Source organism: Narcine bancroftii, chromosome 10 (genome assembly GCF_036971445.1).
Source record: "Narcine bancroftii isolate sNarBan1 chromosome 10, sNarBan1.hap1, whole genome shotgun sequence".
Classification (NCBI taxonomy): domain Eukaryota; kingdom Metazoa; phylum Chordata; class Chondrichthyes; order Torpediniformes; family Narcinidae; genus Narcine; species Narcine bancroftii.
The window spans coordinates 33,721,719-33,746,591 of record NC_091478.1 but is presented as its reverse complement, the minus strand read 5'-3'; positions in this window follow the sequence as shown (position 1 = coordinate 33,746,591).

Sequence of the window (24,873 nt, the reverse complement as noted above, 5' to 3'; positions counted from 1 at the left end):
TAATTCTTCATGTCGTTACTACCTGATGTAGAGGATCGATTCCAGTGTTGCTCATTCTGACGCGTTATCTAAATTTCCCTCTTGCCTGAGACTCCACCCTCTCGTTTAAACTGTTTTAGGACACACTCTTTGCCACTGATGGACAGTCAATTACACAAAGACTGAAGTTGCCAAAACTGAGGGTTTGGACTGCATCGCGGTGTTGGTCGCTCACACTGATCTGGATTCAAACTGGGGGCAGGCTTGTGGCACGACAGCCTTTATGGGGAAGAAAGGGGAGGAGTCACGAGCCAGCCAGTGAGAGCAGGGTCAACCAGGAAAGGTCATGTAAGTTGCATATGGCAAATATGTACATTAGTGGTTTCACCACAGTCACGTTTTTATTGCAGCTAGACCAAAATGAAATTGCTTGAACTATGTGAATCCCGACGTACCTTTAAATCACAAATAGCTTTTAAATAATATTTGTAAGATGCGGCAGAAATCACAGGAAAGTTATCAGATGGTTTACGCCATCAAGCTACCTGTCAGTCATCAAAAGCTTGAACGTTGAGATAGTTTTAAGGAACAGGCTAAAATAAGGGAAAATCAAAGGATGGAATTCCAGAACTTGGAGCCAAAGCAGCTGCAAGCAGTCCCCGCTGGCAAGCAGAAGAATGGAAGGAACCAACGAGAACTCAAAGGCTTGCTTTTGAGACAGAAAAGTTGCAGAAGAAGGAAAGGCCATGATGAAATGTTGACAGAAGGATTTGAATTTTAATTCAAAACAACCTCATATCTGACCTCATTAAGTGTAGGTACAAGGGACATGTTGCAGGAAGCTTCTAACTGTTTCCTCATTTGAACATTGGTTGACACCCATCCTGTTTATCTGAGTTGCCTCCAAATCTACTCATTTCAGAACGTTTTGACACTCTGCTCAGTGTGTCTTGCAAGGATTAACTGTAATTCCGATACATTTAAGGTTTACATGTTTTCAAAGCCAGTTTTACCTGTTCCAGGAAAATTCTGTTTACCCACAAGCCTGGCTCACTATCACTGACTGCAGCAGGAGTGAAAATCTCTCGAGTATCGTGACAAGCATAAACATTCCTTTTGCCCCAGTGCTGAGCCAATATATTTGGAAATCAAAGTGATAAAATAACCTTATGTCATGAGATACTAATATTCAAATTAAAAACAGTTTTCAATAGCCCTTCACTTCATTTAGCCTTCCCTTCAATCCGAAAAGTAAATATAATGTCTGGACAAATAGCTCACCATCTAATAAATAGCCTGGTGTTGCTAATGCTCAGCCAATTTAGCTGTGAATCTGACTGTTGAGGGGTTTGGCAAACATTTATACATTTAACTCCTGCTTTCTGGTCACAGCCCCACGTTTGATTAATCTGAATGGACTCTGTTCAAGCACGGCTAAAGAATCCCCCACCCACCCCCCCCCCACCCCCCGTAATTATTATGTCTCTTTCCATAGAGCACTACAGCACTTCAGTCAATCTGTTCTGTGCCAAATGATTATTCTGCCCTGTCGCACTGACCTGTACCCCGACCATAGCCATCCATACCCCTCTCATCCATGTACGGATACTGGTGATATTCTTCTTCTTTGACTTGGCTTCGCGGACGAAGATTTATGGAGGGTATGTCCACATCTACTGCAGGCTCATTGGTGACTGACAAGTCCGATGAGGGACAGGCAGGGACGGTTGCAGCGGTTGCAAGGGAAAATTGGTGGGTTGGGGTTGGGTTTTTCCTCCTTTGTCTTTTGTCAGTGAGGTGGGTTCTGCGGACTTATTCAAAGGAGGTTGCTGCCCGCCAAACTGTGAGCCGCCAAGATGCACGGTTGGAGGCAATATCAGCCCACTGGCAGTGGTCAATGTGGCAGGCACCAAGAGATTTCTTTAAGCAGTCCTTGTACCTCTTTGGTGCACCTCTGTCTCAGTGGCCAGTGGAGAGCTCGCCATATAACACGATCTTGGGAAGGCAATGGTCCTCCATTCTGGAGACGTGACCCACCCAGCGCAGGGGGCAATCTCTGTACCTGCAGAAGGACCACGTGGGGGCTGACTCCACCTGGCCGGCTGTCAATCAGCTGAAACTGGTGTGTACAGAGTTCTAGCAGAATAAAGCTTGTAGTACAGTCTTTTGTGTCTGCTTGCTGCTACAACAGTGTGTCACACAGATCTGATTCTTTTCTTAAATGTAAACATTGAGCCTGCATTCACCACTTCACCTGGCATACCACACTCTCACTACTCTCTGCACGAAGTAGTTCCCACTAATGATTCCTTTAATTATTTCTCCTTTAACCCTTAACCCATGTCTTCTAGTTCTAGTCTTAAATAACCTCTGAGGAAAAACACCTGCTTGCATTTACTCTATCCATGCCCCTCATAATTTTTATGCAGGTACACCCCGCTTTACAAAATTGGAACGTTCCTATGAAACCTTTCGTAAGATGAAATTGTGTAAAGCGATGGCCCATTCACTATTGAAGGCTATTTTCGTAAAAGCTAAAACACTTTGAAAAAGCGAACACAGGTTTCTTTGTAAAAGCAAATTTTTGTAAAGTGAGTATTCATAAAATGGGGTACACCTGTACCTCTATCAAATCTCACCTCATTTCCAACCCTCCAGGGACTAAAGTCCTAACCTATTTAATCTTTCCCTGCAACTCAGCACCTGAAGTTCCTTTTGAAACACATTGTTATTGTCTGTGACCTGAACAAAATTTAAAAAAATGTTTTTAAATGAAAGGATGATAAATTATTACAGTGAATAGACTTAGCACCTCAGTCTGAACTCCCCAGATGATATATTGGTGATGTTACTGAGAATAATGCAAAGAAAAGGAGGCTTGAATTTATAGTCATCAAGTCAAGTTTATTGTCATCTGATTGCACAAGTACAACCCAACAAAACCGTGTTCTCCAGTCCTCTGTGCAAAATGGAGATGCACAATCAAACATAACACACGACCGGACAAATGAAACACATGCAGGACATGTATTCATGTATATATTAATTTTGTTTCATGACCATGAGAGTCTGGAGTGGTTAATGTGAGCAGTTCCTTTGTTCCGTTGGACATTCTGTACGGTTATATATGACCTTCCACCTTCCTTCAGAGCTTCCAAACACTTTAAGAATGCTTTACTTCTGTTGTTGCAATGTCGGAAAGACAGGAGCCAATTTGTCATAATGAGTTCTCAGAAACAGCAACATGATAGCGACCTAACAGTTTCTTTTAGAAACGTTGATTTGAAGGACATGTTGTGGTGAGTGTCAGAGAGTCAACTCCCTTCCCCCTCAAATAAAGAGTGTCATTGGGAATTTAATTTCCATTCCACAGAGGAGACGTGATCCCAGTGCTTCAGTGTAACATCTCATTTGAAAGAAGTCACCTCTAAAATTGTAGAATACCCTCTCTACTGCTTAAGTATTATTACTCATTACTTCATCGAGACAGTCTCACAGCCTTCTGACTCAGAGGAAAGATTGTGATCACTTTTAACCTAACTTGCACAACGAGAAATCACATTACTATTAACATTAATTTTTATTTACTTCAAATGGGGGTTAATATTTATATAGTGCAAAATGGCATTTCAGGCAATCTTTTCAGTTTTCTTATAGACCACTTCAAACTGGACAATCCTCCTTCTTTCAGGATCATATTATGTAACAAATGCATTTATTCAATACAACTGGGTGGGAAAATAAATTATTTTATTATTTATTGTTAATTAATTGCTGCAATAATTAAGGTTACGATTTTTATCTATCATTTATATTTGGGCTTGTGAGCTACCAATAAAACGTGTGAACAGTCTAACATGCAGAAACAGCAGGCCTTTGTGCACCAAAACTGGGCACTCAGGGTGGATGTGAGCAATTTATGTTAATGATTTGGCTTGTTAAACTTAAGAATAAGGCGTAAGCCATTCAGTTGCAAATGAACAGATTTTTTTGCTCCGCTAGCGGTCAATTCTTTACTCCCAAGGTGTGTAGAAAGAAGCTCGTATTTCTGACTAAACTGATCCAGAGATTTCTGACTTCAGTAGCTTGTGTACATAAGTTTATTACCATCTGACTGTGCAGGTACAACCCAATGAATCACCACTTCTTTTGACCACAGTGCACACACAATACACAGTATATAATAATCTTATATACCGTATATAAAATATCATTGAAAATAAATGCAGTATATTAATATTTTGGAATGATTTATTCAATTACAGGATATTGTTCATCAATCTCACAGCTTGCAGAAGCTGTTTCCCAGCCTGGTGGTCCTGGTTGTGGCCCACAAATACTGTGTTCTGGATGGAAAGGGTCCGCAATAATTGTTTGAGCCCTATTTAAACAATGGTCCTGGTGAATGTCGTCAATAAAGGAAAGGGAAACTCCAGTGATATGCTCGGCAGTTTCGATGATCCTCTTTATTGTCTGATGCTTCGCAGCTACTACTGTATAAATGTTGAGGTATAAGATCAACCATGAACCACATGAATTGAGGAGCAGGACTGATGGTCATTAGGCCCACTCCTGCTCTGATTTCCTTTGCTATTACATTCTTTTTCTTATAGATTTGTAAACTTGATTCTAAGATGATAAATATGTCATCAAATGAAATTATGTCACTTTTCTAACAATGGATCAAAAATGTCAGAATTTATCTGGGACAAACAGAAGAGTGGGAAGTCAGAGGTTAGAGGCATTTAGATGAAAAAGCCCTTCAATGGTCAAAGGATTGCAACTTCTCTCTGACATGAGTTGCTCTCTCAATGCTCACAAGGTAGTAGTAAAAATACAACGCTGGAGAAACTCAGCAGGTCAAACATTGCCCTTTATATAGGAAAGATAAAAATACATAGTCATCGTTGCTGGTTTGAGCCCTTCATCAAGGTGTGGAAAAATGTTGTCAGGCATCTGAATAAAATGGTCAGGGGGAGGAGCATGGTTGCAAAGGCCAGAGATAATAGGTGGAGAAGGGAGGCAGGGGACAGCAGCAAGCAAGGGAGTGGTGGGGGGGGGGGGAAAGGATGGCTAGGTGAATGGAGAGGGAAGGGAAAGAAGGGAAGGGAGGAGTAAAGGAAAGCAAGTTATCAGAAACTGGAACAGTTGATAGCATCTGGCTGGAGAGTGCCCAGATGGAAAATCAAGTGTTGTTTCTCCAATTTACAGGTGGTTTTGATGAGATGGTAAGTGAGGCCGTGGACAAATATTTGAGTATGGGAGTGGGATGCAGAACTGATCTTCCCTAGAATTTACAGGGTAGAAATGCCAATCATGAATTGAAACTACATAATACTGCCACGGGAGAACGAGCACCACTCACAAAAAGGCAAAAAGTTCACCAACGTCATTGGGAATTTAATTTCCATTCCACAGAGGAGACATGATCCCAGTGCTTCAGTGTAACATCTCATTTGAAAGAAGTCACCAATAAAAAGTCCACCAATGTCATGACCCTGAATTTGCCAGCTATGAAAGCTGTCAGTCATTTATGAATTCTTCTGAACAGGGTAATTTAAGGGCTGTTTAAATCAATTTAATTGACTGATTTAAATGCAATCTTTGAAAAATATTGTATTTAGAAGTGATGTTGAAGTATTAAAAATATGCATAAATAAAACATTAAAACAAACATAATTAATAAAAAATGCAAATGATCTTATCCCTGCCCTTCTCCCTCAAGGCCATTCATCTCTGTTCAAATGAACAGGGAAGATCTGTTGTGGATTTCTCAGCTAAGCTCAGTACATTTATGCTTGGCTGCTGGAGACCATGCAGAGTCCAACGTTGGAGGTCAGAAGGGAAGTTTTGGCCAGGACCCCTGTACAGGTGACCAGATACCTGTGAGGATAGTTCGCTGTGCCTCTGCATCAGGCCTTGCCCACCAAATTGTAGCCCACCAAGTTCAGCATTTTAGTTACCCCCGGATTAGCTTTTGTTTCCCCCGATTTCTTCCTTGGTTTTATTGGTGACATTCCTTTCTTTGATACCTCCAGAAGTGGTTGAAATTTAGCTCATTATGTCACATGATAGCCAGGTAAATAAAGTCATTCATGTATGGGAAAGTGATGTCACCTGCAGTTAAGTCTTGACTGCAGCAGAGAGGTTAAATGTGTATTCATTTTCACGAGTTCAGAGCTAATAATGATGCAGAACTGATTGTGGCACTACATTTTAGATCATAAGACATGGGAACAGAAAAAGGCTATTCAGCCCATTGAGTCTGCCATGCCATTTAATCATCAGCTGATCCATTTTCTCACACCCCCACCACCCAGCCTTCTTCCCATAACCTTTGATGCCCTGGCTAATCAAGAACCTATCGATCTCTGCCTTAAATATGTAAATATCCACAACTTTTCAGAAAACAGTTTGGGCTTTACAATGCTGTAACTAGTAGAAATGCTGCGTTCAATCCTTAATCCAGTTGCTGTCTGTGTGGAGTCAGCATGCCCTCCCTGTGAACGAGTGTGGGGCTCCTCTGGGAGTTCTGGTTTCCTCTGACATCCCAACAACATTCCTGTCGGTAGGCTTATCAGCCACAGGAAATTGTCTGTGGGACGTAGGGTGGATTGTTGAATCTGTGGAGAACTGATGGAAATATGGGGGGAAAAAATTAGTGTGGAATTAGTGAGACTGGGTGCTTGGTGGCTGGGATGGACCCCATTGGTTGTATTTCAGTGCCGTTTGATTCTAGGACTGAAATCTAACCTCAGAGCAAGATCTAGCCATGGAGTGATGTGTCATAAGAAACAGTCATGGTCCTTAAGAGTCTCTAAGCATTTACTCTTGACATTACAATAATTAGATCTCAGAGATACCTTCCACAGACTGGATACTCAGTTGAATCAGCCATATTAATGCTTTGATCACAGAATAAAATTGAGGGTTGGGTATCTTGTGACAAGCAAAACCTTTTCCATCATACAGATCAGGACAGTAATGGGATTATCTCCATGATGAACGTAGCTCCAAAATTATCGAGGCTCAATAGCTTCCAAGTCAAAACGGCACCTTTAATGGTGCTCATCTACTGCATTTCCACTATATGACCCAGCCTGGCGTGGTGAAAATCATCTACTAAATGCTCTGCAATGATTCACTTTGACTATTACAACAGCAAAGTCTACAAATTGTACAACCAAGAAGGGCAAGGACAGCCCACACATGGGATCACCGCCACTTACAGTTCTCCTCCTTACCATTCACCTTCTTGGCTTCAGTAGTGTTGCAAATGTTACAGAAATTATCAATCCTGAAACTCCCTCTCCACTTCATTTCATCAAAACTACCAAGGTTCAAATGTTTAGATCAGCAATTGAAATGTCGTGGTATAGGAGGATGCAGGTCAAGTTTGTGAAAATTAGATTAAGGTAGATTGAGAGCATGAGCTAAAGAGCTTATTCACTAACCCCCATGACTCCCTAATATCCTCTTGAATGCAGTTTGGGATAGACAATAATGTTAAATATTCTTGTTTTGAACCTCCACCAGAAGAAATTGATATATGACACTGGGAAGGTTTAGGAAAATCCTTTTCTCCTGATGTTAACCTGGTGCACCTGGGCCACTTTATTTTGATGTATCAATGAAACAGAGAACTTCATTACTTCAAGCAAGTAATTAATAAATAGATCAAAAAGCTGATCAGCAATTGAGATATCTTCAGATATCACCAGTCACCTCATGATATTTGTAGTCCTTACTAGTAATCACTACTCTCTGTGCATTATCCATCAATCAGTTCTCTAACCAAGCTAAAAGGTTCTCTCCATTTACATACCATCTCAGTTCTATGTATAGTACGGTGTATGTCAAATATTACCACATGAAATTCTCAGCAGATTAGACAGCATCTTTGGAGAGAAAAAAAACAGCTGGTGCTTCAAGTCAATGACTCTCCTTCCAACATTTTATTTACTTTCTAGCATTCTGCATTCTAATTAAACAATTCATTTCTAATTAGGATTCCGTTGGTACCCACATGGGGCTTCACTTAATATGGAGAAGAACAAGAGTTTTCGATAGCCGTAGCTATCAAGAAGAAATGCCTCATGATGGAGTGCGGAGAGTTAGCAATTAAAAGGAAGCAGAGTTCAGCTGTCACCAATTGATTGGACCGAGCCTTACTAGTAAAAGAGGCAATGTGAAGGTTTCTGGTTAAGAAGTTGCAACTGGTAAGTGGGGAGAGAGAGGTCACTGAGTTGAGGGGAGATGTATCACTGAGGCAGGAGCAGGTCAGTTAAATGGCTGTCATCACAGTAATATGCCAGCTGAGCTGTTCCCTTTAGAAATCTACAGGACAAGCCCTTTAGGACACTGAACCAAGAAACATGGGGTGATGTCGTAAGTCTGGATCCTATGAATCATGAGATCAGGCTCTGCGAGCCCAGAGTCACAAGTCATATAGTCACATAGTCAAAGAGTCACACAGTCTCACGGTCAGAGTCACAGAGTCATGTAGTCTCTCCCTATGACTCAAGTCCTCTAATCCTGGTAACATCCTAGTGAATCCTGGAGAGACCTGTGAGATTATTGCCTAGGATTCATATGATCTGGGCCTAAAGATGAGGCCTTAGAGTCATGTGACCAAGATGCTGGAAATTTCAGATCTAGGCCTGAGAGGTAAGAGATTAGTGTCTCAAATTTATATGATTTGAGCCTTGTATTACAAGATCAGAGCCAAGGAGTTAAGAAATCATTGCTTGGAGTTTGTAGGCAAGAAGCTTTGGAGTAATTTGATTGTGGCATAAGGTCAGGAAATTTAGATCTTGGGGTTGCAAAATTAAGGCTTGAGGATTGTGTTTCGAGGCTGGTACCTGCGGGAATGGAACTGTGAGTCATGGGGTTGGTGACTAGAGCTTCTGTCCAGGACTTGGTGATCATAGCACTCAGAAAACCTGTGAACTAATTTTTTTCAGCAATAATCAGTTGTTGTGTGTGGAGGAAATGTGGCCTCCCTACCTGTCTGAAATGTGTGTATTGCAGGTGGTCACATGTCCTCCCTGTCTGAAACTAATTTGGAAGTCACATCACCTGTCAATCAAGGTTGGACCAGTCACCCATTAGTGCACACCTTGCCATTGGCTAATTTAAATCACCTAGGGTCATTATTATCTAGAAGCACATATTGGCACTGTATCTAATACCAAATCACAGCACATTATCTTTCTATCTTGTGGTCCAAACCCCAGACATCGGTCCACGCCAGGTTGCCTCCGTGGACATCACTTGAAATGTCGTGGGTAAGATGTGCACTTAACCTGAGCCATGGTACTGTGATAGATCAACAAATGGGTCTAACAAGGTTGTATAGATCATTTGAATTAAATGTTTTTGAGGTATTATTAAGCAATTATTGATGTAATTCTATCTAATTTTATTTTCATTTATTTGTGCATGCTTACTTTTATACAAATGAATTATTATGTAATTGTCAGTTTTGTATTTATGTTTGTATGTTAAACAATAAAAATATTTTAAAAAGCAAGAATACTTGCAGAAATCCACCCCCATTAGTACAGGGAACCTGGTGTGTGTAAGAATCCCTGTTTGTAGTATGTGTGAGCATGTCGGGTTCACTATTATTGGAGTCCTACCTAGCTCCGAGGTGAATGTCCATATCGTTGTTTAAGTGAAATAGTAATCAAGGACCATTTAACGTTCTTCCCTGTTTGTCTCTCATGTGTTCATTGAAGTTGCGTGTGATTGTAGTACGTGTCCAGACCCCTCTCTCTGTGAACCCACCGAACCTGATACTCTTCCCAACATAACATCAGTAAATGCACATCCAAATATATCAGAAGGGTGATTATGCAGCAAAAGTTGTCCAGTCAAATTCGGGTAGTGTAGCAGTTAACACAATGCTGTTTCAGCGCCAATGACCCAGGTCCAAATCTTCCGTGGCCTGTAAAGAGTTTGCATGCTCTTCCTGTGACCTGTGCGGGTTTCCTCTGGGTGTTCCGGTTTCCTCTTACGATCCAAAGACATATGGGCTGGTCATATGGGTGCAATTCGCCAGCATGGGCTTGAGGGTCAGAAGGGCCCGTTACCATAAAATAAATCAAATTTCTAGATCAGCACATTTCAACTTGGAGAGCTCCATAATCACATTCCACTCAGAAAAAGACTAAACTCTTGAAGCCGAGCGCTGCAGAAAGCAGTCTTTTGTGATCAAATTCCAAACAGCTGCGTTTGTAGGCAGTCTCTCTGTTCTCCAGGTTCATATCTCTTTCAACTATAGAACTGCTGTCAAGAGGTCAATGGACAATCCCACCAGAGCCTTGTGATCTTTCTTTGCCCTACAGTTTTGCAGTATTTCTGATGTATGTTCATGATGTTGCATTCCTAACGCTCTTACGACCATCACTATTTATCCTCTTTTTCCTTTCCCTTGTAATCTCCAAATATCTTGCCGCCTGGCATATTTATCACCATTGAATCCGGTTGAGCTCTGGTGTTAGTGGCCAATGTTCAGCTGAAATTGAATTTGTATTTTTTACACAACCAATAGCGAATAGAACATGCTCCCTTTTTGTTTTTATAATTTGTATTATATTTTCGATCAGTTATTTTGTTTCCTCTCAAGATTGACATTATTATTGGTAATATTGATGTCTTGTGCTCCTCTCTCAAAGTCTTCTTTCATCTTCAGGCTGCTTTTATTTCTGTCTGACCCTTCCCAACAGCCAGAGTCCCACCCACCACAACCGCCAGCACCCCATCATCTCACTGGTCTAACTTACTTGGCACAAACTTGTTGAACCATTCAAATGAGAATCTGCTCCCGGTGTTGGTCCTCATGCTCATATTTTCCCTTTAGATCAGGGGTGGCCAAACCTTTTTGGTTGTGGGCCACAAACTGAAAAATATATGATGTTATGGACCAAACAATATTAAGGCGGCAGTTTTCAACTGCTGTCAACTCCTTTAACAGGCCATTTAAGGCCTGCACAAGGCTAACAGCAGTCGGGCTGGGTAGTTGGACCCCGTGGAGGAGCACTGAGATTTCACTCCCTGCTTTCTGCAGGTCCGCACCAGCTGCCGGACTGGCAGTGCTGCCTTATTTTTCAACGGACCACTTAAAAATGGACAATGGGCCGTAGGTTGGCCACCCCTGCTTCAGACGTTTATTCATTTTCCATGTGGTTTGCATGTGGTGTTGTTATTTCTCCTAGAGATCCAACCACCTGGCTCTACTTGAGGAGAACCTCCTCCTTCCATCGCTGCAAGGCTAGCTGCGAAATGGACCACGGTGGGTGGACCCTCCCTCTTTTTCAGCAGTTTTATGTCTTTCTTCATCCTGGCATCAGATCTAAAATTCCAAAAGCAATGAAGCAAAGTACTCAAGGGGTGAAGACCAAGATAAAGATCACCCTGCTGAGGCAGCCAAGGGTTAGAGCACATTGACACAGGATTTACGTGATGAAACAATTCAAAGTTACAGACATTAGGCAAATATTTGGCAATGCGTGACCTATTAAAACAATGTTCACAGAATTTGAAAGTTTTCATAAGCAAGCCTTTTCCTGCCAGAAGAATCTGGTTGAAGAACTGTGGTTTGTCTGGATTATGACTGCGAGAAATTAAAAACAGCCCCTCCGTGCACCTGTTGTTCACAATAAATTGCATTGAGGTAGATTCAATCCTGTCTTTTTCCCTGTAAAGAGCACTGAGAATGACATAGAGGCTGACTGACACCCTACTAACTGTTGAATTCCCATTATTAGTGTCAAATTCTCCTGTTTCATGGTAACTGAGACTAATTGTTTTTCCCCAAAAGTATAACAAGTATTACAAGTTCCTATTAAACCGTGTCCATGGAGGTCCATACTTTATGCCTTCTGACTCCAAAACCAATGGAGTTGGTAAATTAACTGGGGGTATTTGGGCAGAATGGGTTCCAGTGGCTGGGCTTCTACCCACGCTGCATTGTTAAAAAGAAATACTGTATTCCACCCCCACCCTCCCCCCAAACACACACACATTTTCTCACTGACTTTCCTGAAATGGATGAAGATGGGAGAAAACAGTTCTAAAATTTATGGAATGGACGGGGGCCTCTAGAAATGATCTTTTGCAGGATTATCTCTGTGCAGAGTCATGTCCTATAAATGTAGTAAGCACACATTGGTTCATGAACTACCACACATTGCTCTGACATGCAGCCACTGGCTTACTATTTCTAATGACTATTTATTCATTCCATTGAGTTTATTTACTTTAACTTTAATTAACATATTTAAAATCTGCTTTATATTTAGTGCATTGGTTTGACATGGGTTCAAATTAATTTGTAATTATGTCGATTTGGATCTACTTTACATATTTACATAGTGGATTATTTGAATAATTGGGTTATAACTAAAATTCAAGCTCAGGTGGGATACAAGTACAGTGCAGGTGTCAATTCACAAGATCACACATTCTGTTACACCAGAATCAGGTCAGGATTTCAACATGGATACACTCAACATTCCATGTGCATACTATTTGTTTGCTTCTAAATACACAGAAAGAGATGCCTCCAGTCCGGTGCTCCTACCAAGAGAAAGGGAAGCAAATGAGAGTCGTTTCAGAGATATCGAGCGTCCATGGATCTCACCACCACCTCCAATGCCACTGCCTCTTTGTCTGTCCCAACAGTGAATCTGAGCTCCAAGTATTAAAGTCACCCTTCCTGGCCACTGACTCTGAACCCCCGATGCAATTAGGAAGCTGTCAATGTCCGAGGCCCTTCTGGAGCCCTGCTCTCCCCAATGAATCCAGATCTTGCTACCTGGTTCCCATGAGCCAGTTCCCAGCAGCCCTTCGCCTGGTGTGAGTCCTTTGGCCACTGAGCCCTTCATTGGTCCACTGGTGTGGTATCTTATCCTGCAGTGCCCTCTCCTGCTCGGGGTCCCTAACTGTCTGCAGATCCTTCCAGAACCACAACTGTTCTGGGATGACAAGGTTGGATACCTACATCTTGGGCAAAGACATCCATTGGTTCTCCAATGTTAATAATAACTGTTTCAATATATATATATGTTCATCATTCAGCAGAAATACTTGGTACATTGGGAATTCTGCCTGTAAGTATGCATTGTTATGGAGATTGACATGGGTTCAGATACTTCCTCACTGACCTAGATGTTATTGTTTATCCTGTTTGCCTACTTATGGAGCCAACTGTTGCACAGTATGGGATATCTGCTTTCCTAGTGTCACTGCAGGGAAAGCAGTGGCTGTGATTTGTCTCAGCGGAATCACAGCATGTCTTGTGCAAGATGCCCTTGCTGTCATGCAAACTCAGTCTGCTGCTATCGTGAATGACTGCAGTAGCAATGGTTCCATGTATCCTTCCTCATGGTGGTTCCTGCCTGGATCCTGCAACTGCGTGTTGCCACTATCCTGTACCAGCTCAGATTGTTGGCATGGCAAGATAGTGAAATCTGCAGCAGGTCCTTCTAAACCCAAACCAAGCTGCACAGGAGTTTGTTACCAGAGGATAGCAGATTGCCTGGATTCCAAATTAGGGTTTGCCTGAACAGCCAAATGCAGAATGCACAGAGGTTCTCTGCAGAATAAAGCCATCATGATGGCTGTTGGGATATGTCAGTCTTTTCATCATTTTAATGTTTTTGGGGCAAATGATTATAAAGATGATTATGGATGTCTGACATCCCAGCACCCATCATGATGTACAATGCACCAAAATTCTTGCTTGCAGCCAAATAGGTACTTGGAATGAAAAACTATAACAGTAAATTATAGCACATTGCTATTACAGCGCCAGGGTCCCAGATTCAAATCTAGCGCTGTCTCGAAGGAATTTGTACACTCTCCCCATGACTTGCATGGGTTTTCTCTAGGTGTTTCAGTTTCCTCCCATCCTACAAATATTTATGGGGTTGGTAGGTTAATTGATCTATTTGGGTGGCACGACTCATGGGCCGCAAGGGCCTGTGTCTCTCAAATTAAGTTTTTTAAAAATTAAACTAATTGAATTAAATTAAAAGAGACAATAAATACATAAAACATATTAATGTTCACAGTAACCTGGTGCAAAAAAATGTGACTCTCAATAGTGCGAACTGTACTTTTGTGATGAAGGAGTTGTTCATGATTATTGTACCAAGGGGAGGTTAAAGAGTCTGTCAGCTGTTGGAAAGAAACTGTTCTTGAACTGATAGGTGCTGATTTTCAGGCTTCTGTACCATCTGCCTGAAGGTAGCACTGAGAAGATGTTATGACCAGGGCGATGGTGGACTTTTATAATGTAGGTTGGCTTCTTGAGGCAGTGTCTTACATTGATGTCTGCAATGGATGGGAGGTCAGACCCTTATGTTTGCTAATACCTGCAGCCTTCTGGGCTCTTGAGCAGTCAAATTCCCAAACCAGACTGAGATGCAACCAGTCAGTATATTTTCCACAGTGCATCTCTAGAAGTTTGATGGAGTATCTGATGACATTCCAAATCCTTCTCAGTGCTCTTAGAAAGTAGAGATGTTGGTGTGCCTTGTTTTCAATTGCCTCAATGTGCCGGTTTCTGGAAAGGTGTCTGAGATATAAACTTCCAGACACTTGAAGGTTCTGACTCTCTCCGTCTCTTTCCCATTAGTGTCAGTGGGTACATTGCCCCTCTGCCTCTCCTTCCTAAAATCAACCACAAGTTCCTTGGTCTTTGGTGACATTGCGAGCAAGATTATTGTTCTGGCACCACCCAGCCAGATTCTCAATCTACAGCCTGTATTCTGATGCATCATTTCCAGTTATCCGGTGGACCATGGTGACGTGCGTCTTCAACAAATTTGTAGATAGAGTTTGAGTTGAACTTGGCTGTACAGTCATGGGAGTACAAGGAATAGAGCAGCGGACTAACCATACAGCCTCGTGGTGACTATAGCTCCATTAATGCTGGCACTTTTTCCCAGTAATTAACTACCAATATACCAGTGCCAGTGTGAATGCGCGTGAATTGGCAAACGGGTGTCAGATAACCCTGGGGATGGATATCCTGGGACCAATTAGTAAGGATAGCCACCTCTCTCCCCTGGGATGCCTGGGTGAGTTTGAAAGGATGCAGAGAACCAGTTAACAGTGGTCCAGTGTGAACGACAAGAATGGCTTCTTTAACCGATTTGTTCAACAGCTAATTTACTGATTAGCCAGTGTGTGTGGAGGGGGTGATGTTTCTGATGTGCACTGATTGGGGTCTGTTGATGAGAACGTCAAGGATCCAGTTGCACAGGGATTGGCAGAGTCTAGCTCCTTTAATTTAGTAATTCTGGTATGATGGTGTTGTAGTCAATGTTCAACAGCTTGTCCTGCGTGTTCCTGTGGACTAGGTGATTCACAATAAAATGGAGGGCTAGCTGGCATTTACCATTGATCTGTTGTAATGAAAGGTGAAAGATCCTTCCTGAGATAGAAGTTGATTCACTCCATAACTTGCATCTTGAAGCACTTCGTCAAGGTAGATGTTAATGATAACAGGTCATTGTCATTGAAGAATGTCACTTTACTCTTCTTGGGTACTGGAATGATGGATGCCCTTCTGAAGCAAGTGTGGACTTTTGACTGCTGTGGTGAGAGGTTAAAAATGTCTGCAAAATTTCAGCCAGTTGTTTCACACAGGTTTTAAAAACCCATTCAGAATCATTGTCTAGGCTGAATGGTTTCTGAGGTATCACCCTCCTGAAGGTTCTGTTCACCACTACTCAGAGTGGGAGCACTGAGCTACCAGAGCCATGGGAGCTCATGAGAGTTCTTCATTGTTTTCTCCTTTGAAGCACTCATCAAAGGTGCTAAACTCATCCAGGAGATTTATTACAATTGATGATGCTCCCTTGTTTTACTTTAAAGGTTGTGATGGCATGCAAGCCCCGCTACTGCTGTCTGACATCTGTCTGAGACTATTTGTGTTGGTGATAGCCTTTTGAAGTTGTACCTGGGCTTTCTGTATGCTTCTGAATCTTCAGTCTTAAGCACCACTGATCTAATCTTCAACAGTTTGTGAATCACTTGGACCATCCATGGCTTCTGATTAGGATAGGACCACATACTTCCTGATAGATGTAAGCTTTCTTTAGTGGAATGGCATCCCTTTCCTTCCGACATGTGGTGGAGTTGGCATGTAATGTCTCCAAATAACAAGGTTGCACCTTTTAATCCAAGAAAATCAATCCCCTCTCTGTCAGTTGATCTCTGAAATTATTTATTTTCAAATAGAAATGGAGTCTCAGTAGCTCCTCCTACTGGAAAGGGTCAGGTGCACAGTTTCTGCAGTGCCCTATCTTTGCAGTTGTGGCCTTAGCAGGCGGTCAGATTTCAGTGACAATAGCCTCTTTTCTTCCCATTCCTCTTCCCTTCTCCTTCCAGGCAGCTTATTCTGCCCTCTGAGTTCCTGCGCATTCTCCCAGTGAGGCTGTGCTGCTTTTGCACCTTGTCTGCAGGGTGCAGTCAGACATGGATGAGTTTTTTTTTGTCCCTGCATTCATTTGTTCCCTCAACAATATCTCTTCCTCATGAAGATTATACAATAGGATTAGAACCCCCCTCCCCGCCCCCCAAATGAATAGATTTTCCAACCTCTTTTGGTGGTGGGATTTAAATTGCAAATTTATCTGAAAATAATAATCCAATTTACAAAGTATCAGACATTCTGCTGAACAAACTACATAGATTATTTTTAATATTTGGACATGCCCAGAGCAGAACTTCAGATAAATTGAGTAAAAAGAAAACAGTATCAGGTCAGTGTCGTGTTTTATCTTGATTCCAATGAGTTTGATGGGATAATGCCCAAGCTAACCTTGCGGAATTAAAGGATGGCTAGACACAATGAGGCAGGATCTATCTGAAGACGCAGTTCAAAGGTTACTTGTGAACATTGACAAATACATGGCAATGTGTGACCCACCTGAGCAGCGTTCTAGAATCTGAAAGCTCTCATGGGTGAGCCTTTCCCTGCAGGGAGATCCTCACTTCATTCTGGTTTTCGTGGATCATGGCTGAAGGAAATTGAAAATATGAATGTTCCCTCTCAGAGTTATTCCTCTCAAGAGTACCAAGAGATATTGGCTTCAGGTAAATTCAGACCTGGCGTTTCTCCAAGCAAAGAGCACTGAGAATGGTGCAGCTGTGTGCAAAATGACAGCGTGCCTCCATAAATGCCAGAGATGACGAATTGTCTGTTGAACAAGCTGCCCAGACTATTGCAGTTAGAAGGCATGATCCAATTGCCCAAGCCTTCACTAATAGACATTTGATGCCAGTTCACAACAATTCTCACCACATGGACCCATTTTCTGTGCCAAATAAACATCTTCCCCTCCATTGCACCCAGCTGGATATCCACATCTATCAATGCAGCCACATTTTAACAGCCAGCGCACTCCTGTGGGGCTGGCTGACCTCCCTGATGAAGATATTGACTTTGCGCAATTATGGAACATGTGCAACAACAGCTTGAAGTAAATAGGGAAAAATCAGGGAAGGAGATGGACAGACATGGTTCATTCTGTCACCCAATGTCAAAATTAACCATTTTTGGTGGCTGATATACTGGACATCAAATTTTTTCCAAAAGGTTGGCTTTCTGAAAAAAAATTGGGGCTTATAGTAGACAACTTCAAGCTGAACACGAAGATAATTTCAGATTTGCTGTATCACTTAGGGAGTGGAGAAACATTAAATGACATTTGATTGAACTTAGCAGGTTTAATCGCAAAATAATGCTGACAAATGCGTAAGTTTAATTGATCTAAAAATGTTTTGCCACTGATTTTCATTTGAACTCAGCATCTGATGCCTCTTGTGCCAGTGTCCACCAGTAGTCGGCCAGTCTTGATGCATTCTAGTTCCTCTGATACGGCTTTTCCATGGTCGCAATGTCCTGGTGAAACCTTTCACCATGTTCGTCACTGACTGCACCAAGATCAGCTGGGAAGACGTCCAAGTGCGAACGCAGAAAGTGAATTTTCAATGACATGCTGCATTTCATGGCTTTGGATGTTTGAAGTAAACTTAAAATATGACAGAAAATCACAAAAATAGGTTGTATCTAAAAAAAAAAGGTACTTGTTTTTAAGGTAATTTTCATGATCAGTAGCTGAAAAAAATCCCCCATAAAATATATCCCAAAGTGTTCAGGAAGCAAAATTGTTGTCCAGTATAATTAATGTTGAGAATACTGTATCAAAAGGAATAGTAGTTTATGAAGAATTTCCATGGGGAGGACTGACTTGATGGGTCATGAGAGATCATCCCACGGAGCCCATGGGCAATATTTTTAGAATGGAGTTTTTAATGTTTGCTGCTCTTGTAATTCTCTTGTGATGCATCTGGGGACACATTACTGCAATGCGGCAAGGGTTCAGGATAACTTAGACAGAATGGAAATGGACAGAAACGTAGCAGATGGAGTTCAATGAAGTGTGACGTGATGCATTTTCTGAGGATTAAAATGAAAAGACAACACTAAAAATTGGCATCATCTTGAAAAGAGCAGTTGGGCAGGGAGACCTTGTAAATCCTCAGAGATGGAAGGACATGTTAGATGAAAACTTGATGCTAGTTGTGTGAGTTTATAAGTAGAGAAATAAAATATGTAACTAACATTTTTATTAATAATCGGTTAGGTCCCAGATGGAGAATTCTGGGCAACACTTGTCAGGAAAGATGTCAAGGTCCAAGAAGTACATAGGGAAGTTCTATTGAGCTCCTTCCAATGATTTAAGTGGTATGGAGAGAGTAAAAAAATTAGCATTGATCTCCATGGCACCAAAAAGGGATCCGGCAGAGGCCTACCACTTAGAGAACTTATGTAATTGATTGTGAAACAAGCACAATCATTTAGTGTGTTCAGGGCACATTGGAGCATTTGATTGTGAGGCTTTGCCCATGTTGTCTATGAGCTCAAACTTTACAGGCCTCACAAAGTGATACCAATCCTCATGCAAACTGATACATCCTCTATGAATTTGATATCAGTATATGCAAATAGCACTCATTATTAGTCTCTATCAATCAGTTCTGAACAGCAAAGGGAAGTCCAACATTTCCACTACTTGTTTGCAGGTTTGTTGGTTGGAGATGCACTTAATGTTTAAACTGCTCAGGGAAAATTGGTTGCAATCTGAATCATGAGGTAGACATTTAGAAGTGTGGTTGTTATATCCCTAAGTCTCCCTCCAGGAGGACTAAGATCAGGAGGAGAGAGGCCATTGGAAAAACGTTCCTCAGAAAGGAGGTCAAAAGGGGATAGGGTGAGAGGTTCTCGCCAGGAGCACCTCTCCTCCATGTGTCTTTCTCAAACAAAATCCCTTCCCCTGTCCAGAGAACAAAGAATCTAGAGACTAAAAACTTCAAAAGCAATCCACATGATATGTTTGTTCTGCTCAGGTCACCACATTTCAGCTCTACACCAGAGAGATAGGTCTTGATGTACAAACAGCATCCACACAAACATTTGCTCCTCTTTCAAGTCTGGCTGCAGCTGAAATTGGGAAGTGCAATTATAAACGCGGCCATAGACTATGAGGAGTTTGGTGGAAACACTGGTATCTTCAGGATGAAGAGAGTGGTTCAGGACCACCCTTCAGGACTCTCCAGAGATACTCTCTTACTTCACTAGCGTCTGATTCAGCCTCCAGTTTCTGGCTACTACAAGGGAACAATCCCTGCCTACTGCACAACCAACTAGAGGAGGGGTGAAAAGACTGGGGTGTGAGGAGATGGACATGAAGAAAGTAGAAGGCATAAAGAGGAGGGGTTTTCTGGGGTTCAGAGAAGCACTCCATTAACACAGGGCTCAAACAGAGAGATGGTCCATGCCCAAAATAAGTGATCTAGGCTTGGAGACTTATCAATATTCATTTTCACCAAGTGTAAACTTTACCATTATGGCTTGACATTCCGCAGCATTATCTAGGATAACCAGACACCAAGGTGAACCATGCACTGAATCTTAATGGGTGCAACAGTATGACTGAGGCTGAAAATGGGACTGTGAGCTCACCATTTCAATTCCTACAGCTGTCTTACGATCTTCAAGGTGTGTCCAGTTTGGCAGAGAGTTCCAAATTTTATGCAGACAGCTTCAAATTAAGTATCTTTAACCTTTGGCACTAAGCTGGGACTCAATGCTGCCAGAGCTCACCGGAGCGCCATTCCTGCACCTTAGGGGGCTACTTCAGCACCTCCTTGTAGTCATTTTTGGTGAGCTCCAGCACCTTAAAAAAAAATTAGCACAGCACCCCTAGAACTAAGGGGTCTCTGCACTTTCACCCCTATTCGCCAAAAGTTATTGCACTACTTGCTGTGTGAGTTGACTTGCCTGGATATCACACAAACCAAAGCTCTTGGCTGCACCTTAATGCATATGATAATAACCAATGTGTGCTATTTTTATTCAAATAGCATTGTAATTCTAAAGCTATCCACACCACAAAAATAACCTTTATCCTGAAACATTTCAGAAAGCTAAATAGCTGCTTGCTAGGTATTTCAACAACTATGAAATAGACTTAAATTTGCACACCTTATTTGGAATTATACCTCCTCCTTTCTGTGTTCTAATATGGTCATAATTTTGAAAGCAAACAAGAGAGACTACAGATGGTGGAAAACTGGAGCAATGGGAAAAATACTGGGGCAACTCAGCAGGTCACGCGGCATCCATGGAAGGTGACGGACAATTGATATTTTGGGCTTGCTTTCATTTCAGGAATGTTGGACATCCATTATAAGTATAGGTTAGGCATTAAGCTGGCTCCTCATCGTGCTTCATTTCTCAATCTAGTTGCTTAGGAGATGGAGACAGGAATGAAAATGTCAGCATTTATTGCCCATCCCTAATAGCCCCTGAACATAGGACCCAGTGAACCACACTGGTGTGTCCGGAGAGGATGAGTGTTGAGAGTTGTATTCTGTGTGCAAGTGTGGTAGAGCAGATAATGACAGAAGCATTTTGGAGCAGCTTCCACTGACCTTAGTCAGACTTAAAAGGTCATTAAACCTTCATGAACACTTTCTAGCATTCCTGCTTTTATTTTATAATTATGTTAGAGCCTGTGGCTATAGTCTCATATGCAGAAACTCTAACAATCATAAATATTTTGGAGCATAGTTGGAACATACATATTTCTACAGCATAATTGTTGGCATTTGGGATAGATGTCTAAAATGCTATTTCTATCCTGTTTTATTTTTTAGTAAATTTGTCTGCATTTTAACCTTGATTACACTTCAGAAACTAACTCAGAGTGAAGATGTGCAGCTTTCATTATTCTGAGGCTAACAATGAAATGCTATGCAAATGCAATGTCTTCCTCTCTAAGCTTAAGTAAAATAACAGTTACATGTGATTAACTATCAAATGGCCTACTTGCAAATTGGATGTATTTTCTGTTTTGCATTTTTTTTAGATTAGAATCAACTTTATTGTCATTGTTGCCAAGTAAAATACAAAGCCAATGAAATACAATCAGCACCCAACCAGAAGTTATAAAAAACAGTGCAATGTGCAAATAACTACATGCAAATAAAAACAAGAGCACTCAACAAACATTAATAAAAGTACTGAAAGTACAGTGTGAGTCCTGTCCAACTCAGCGCTGTGATTAAAGGTTCAGCAGGGTCACAGCCTCGGAGGGGGATAAAGCTCTTCTTGACCCTGCTTGTTCAAGAGCGAAGGCTTCTGTAGCACCTACTGGATGGGAGAAGAATAACAAGTCCATAGTTTAGGCGAGATGCATCCTTGATGATGCTCTTTGCCCTGCCCAGACGGTGTTCCTGACAAATGTCCTCAATGATGGGTAATTGGATGCACCACCCAATTCAGCACCTGCTGAAGTGCTTTCCAGTCCGATATGAGACAATTGTCATACGTAGGAAAGTATGTTCTCAATGGTACAGTGGTAAAAATCCATCAGTATCCTGCTACACAGGAAATAAAAGCACAGTTGCCAAGTTGTTGTCGGCAGGCACTGGACTTCATCCTAGAGGCCATCTCATCATTCCCTCTGATCAGGCCAACCACCGTGGTGTAACCTGAGAACTTGATTTGGAATTAGAACCATATCCAGCCATAGGTGAAGAGGAAATACAGGGAGAGTTCTCAGCACACAGCCCTGGGGCACACCAATGTTGAAGGTGAGAATGGAAGAGAAGAGGTTGCCTAACTTAACACATTGGGATCCTTCAGTCAGAAAGGCCAAGGTCCAATTAGAGTGGGATGGGCTGGTGAAATTTAGCAATCAGTTTGGATGCTGAACTGGACTGAAGTCAATAAACAGCTTTCAGACATACGAGTTGGAGCTGTCCAAGTGCATCAAGGCAGAGTGAAATGCTGTGGAAGTGGCATCCTCAGTCGACCTGGAAGTGGCATCCTCAGTCGACCTGGAAGTGACATCCTCAGTGTGCTGGCCGACTACATTCTGATGTTGTTTGTCAGCTGCTCAGCAATAGACGAGAGGAATCTTCAGAGGGTCGTCAATACGGCCCAATAGATTATCGGCTGTGCACCACCCTCTTTGGAGGATTTATACAGATCTCGCTGCCTTAGTAGAGCAGCCAACATGCAGAAGGACCCTGACCACCCTGGTCATCATCTGTTTGACCTGCTGCCTTCTGATTGCTGTCTTAGGACCATTAAATCATGGACAAACAGACTTAAAAATAGTTTTTACCCCGGAGCCCCATGTAAACTGAACACTGCCAAACATTGAATATTGTATTGTTTTACGGTGTTGTAGTTTTTATATTTTACTGTTTGATGTATGTGGGCACCATCAGGATGTGCACTCAATTTCGTTGTACTTACACAATGACACAAAGGGTTATCTTATTGTATCCTGTAAATAGTTATGGCAACCATCATTTGAAAGTAGTATTGAATGCTTTTGGTGTTTCCTGTTACTCAATTGTTCGGCAGTTTGGTGATAATTTCCATAAAAAGCTGCTCTCTTAGAGGGGAAAAAATGGTCATTCAATTACTCCTGGAGAAGTACAGGGAGCTCTGACCTTTCCCAGCACAATGCGTTCCCATAGTAACCATTGCATAGTGTGTTAATTCATCTGTCAATACAGGAATGGGCAGAGAGCTGTGTTCAATTGACAAATAGAAAAGGAGCCTTCTGCTACAATATTTCCCAAAGTTTTTTTTCTCTCTGCAGTTTTAAAACTGCACCCACCTACGAGGACTAGCACCTCATCACTACCTCATCCAAATAAATGATCCTTCTCTGTGAGCATATTTACACTGTTCTTCTCAGTTAATTGGTTCTGGAGGACATCACAGAGGAATGGCATCAATAGGAGGCGATGTCACCCAGTGTGGTAACTCATGGAGTCACTCACCCACTCCCATGGACCTCCTCCCATACCAAACAATACAGAATCCTTAGTAATTGGTTTTGTATTCATGTCATTTGTAAATCATAATTCCCGTATATCACTAAGTGTAATGAGATAGTAGTGAGATAAAAACTAGAAAAATTAAAATTACACCTTTCAATTACAACATCATACTCCTTCATTTCTCAATAAGGTTATTTATATCGGTCCACAAACACGAATGACCATAAAATTATCACTAAAACACCAGAAAATTTGACATAAGCAGCGATCATTAAAAACTCCAGCAGCACATGCTTGTAAGCGCGTGCAGACGAAGCCACGTGATTCATAGCGTCATTGTAATTGGGTGATAATGACCAGAGCATGTTAGAAGGTTGTAAAAGTAAATTAGCATCGAGTTGTAGTCTTGATACATGTAAGATCGTGTTCTATGGCGAGCTCTCCACTGGCCACCGAGACAGAGGTGCACCAAAGAAGAGGTACAAGGACTGCCTAAAGAAAGCTCTTGGTGCCTGCCACATTGACCACCACCAGTGGGCTGATAACGCCTCAAACCGTGCATCTTGGCACCTCGCAGTTCGGCGGGCAGCAACCTCCTTTGAAGAAGACCGCAGAGCCCACCTCACTGACAAAAGACAAAGGAGGAAAAACCCAACACCCAACCCCAACCCACCAATTTTCCCTTGCAACCGCTGCAACCGTGTCTGCCTGTCCCGCATCGGACTTGTCAGCCACCAACGAGCCTGCAGCTGACGTGGACATTACCCCTCCATAAATCTTCGTCCGCGAAGCCAAGCCAAAGAAGAAGAAGAAAGAAGAACGTGTAAGAAGAGCTTGCAAAAAATATTTTTTGTTGTTATATCTAACTACAGGGATATTTTTATAAAAAAAATAATAAATTTCTACTGAAACACTGTGTAAAAGATTTATAGGCAGTCATTTTTATGTTTCCCCACCCAGTGACGCCAGTGCTGCAGAGTCATAAGAATGTTAGGGACTTACAGTACAAAACGAGGCTACGTAGTTCATTCAGTCAAAAGTAGAGTCGAGGTTAACCTCGGGTGTTGGGACCAAAGTTTGAATCCCGCGCTGTCTGTAAGGAGTTTGTACACTTCCCCGAGTCTGCGTTAGTTTTCCCTGGGGGTTCCAGTTTCCTCCCACCATTTGAAATGTACCGGGGGTGGGGGTTGTAGGTCAATTGGTTTTAATTGGGTGGCATGGACTTGTGGGCCAAAATGGCCAGTTATGGTGCTGTATGTCTAATTTTTTTTAAATTAAAAAGATCATCAATTGACCTATGAGAGAGAATTAGTTACAGGGCTCTAGGGCTTGTGGGATTTTCAGCTGAGAGACGGCATGGTCCTTGCTGGGACTCAACACCTCTCTCTGTAACTGGATCCTAATGGAAAGACCACAGTCTGTCTGGGTCAGTTGCAGAACATCGAGCACTGTCTCACTGAGCACTGGTGCTCCTCAGGATTGTGAGCTCAGCCCACTCCTGTTGATGCT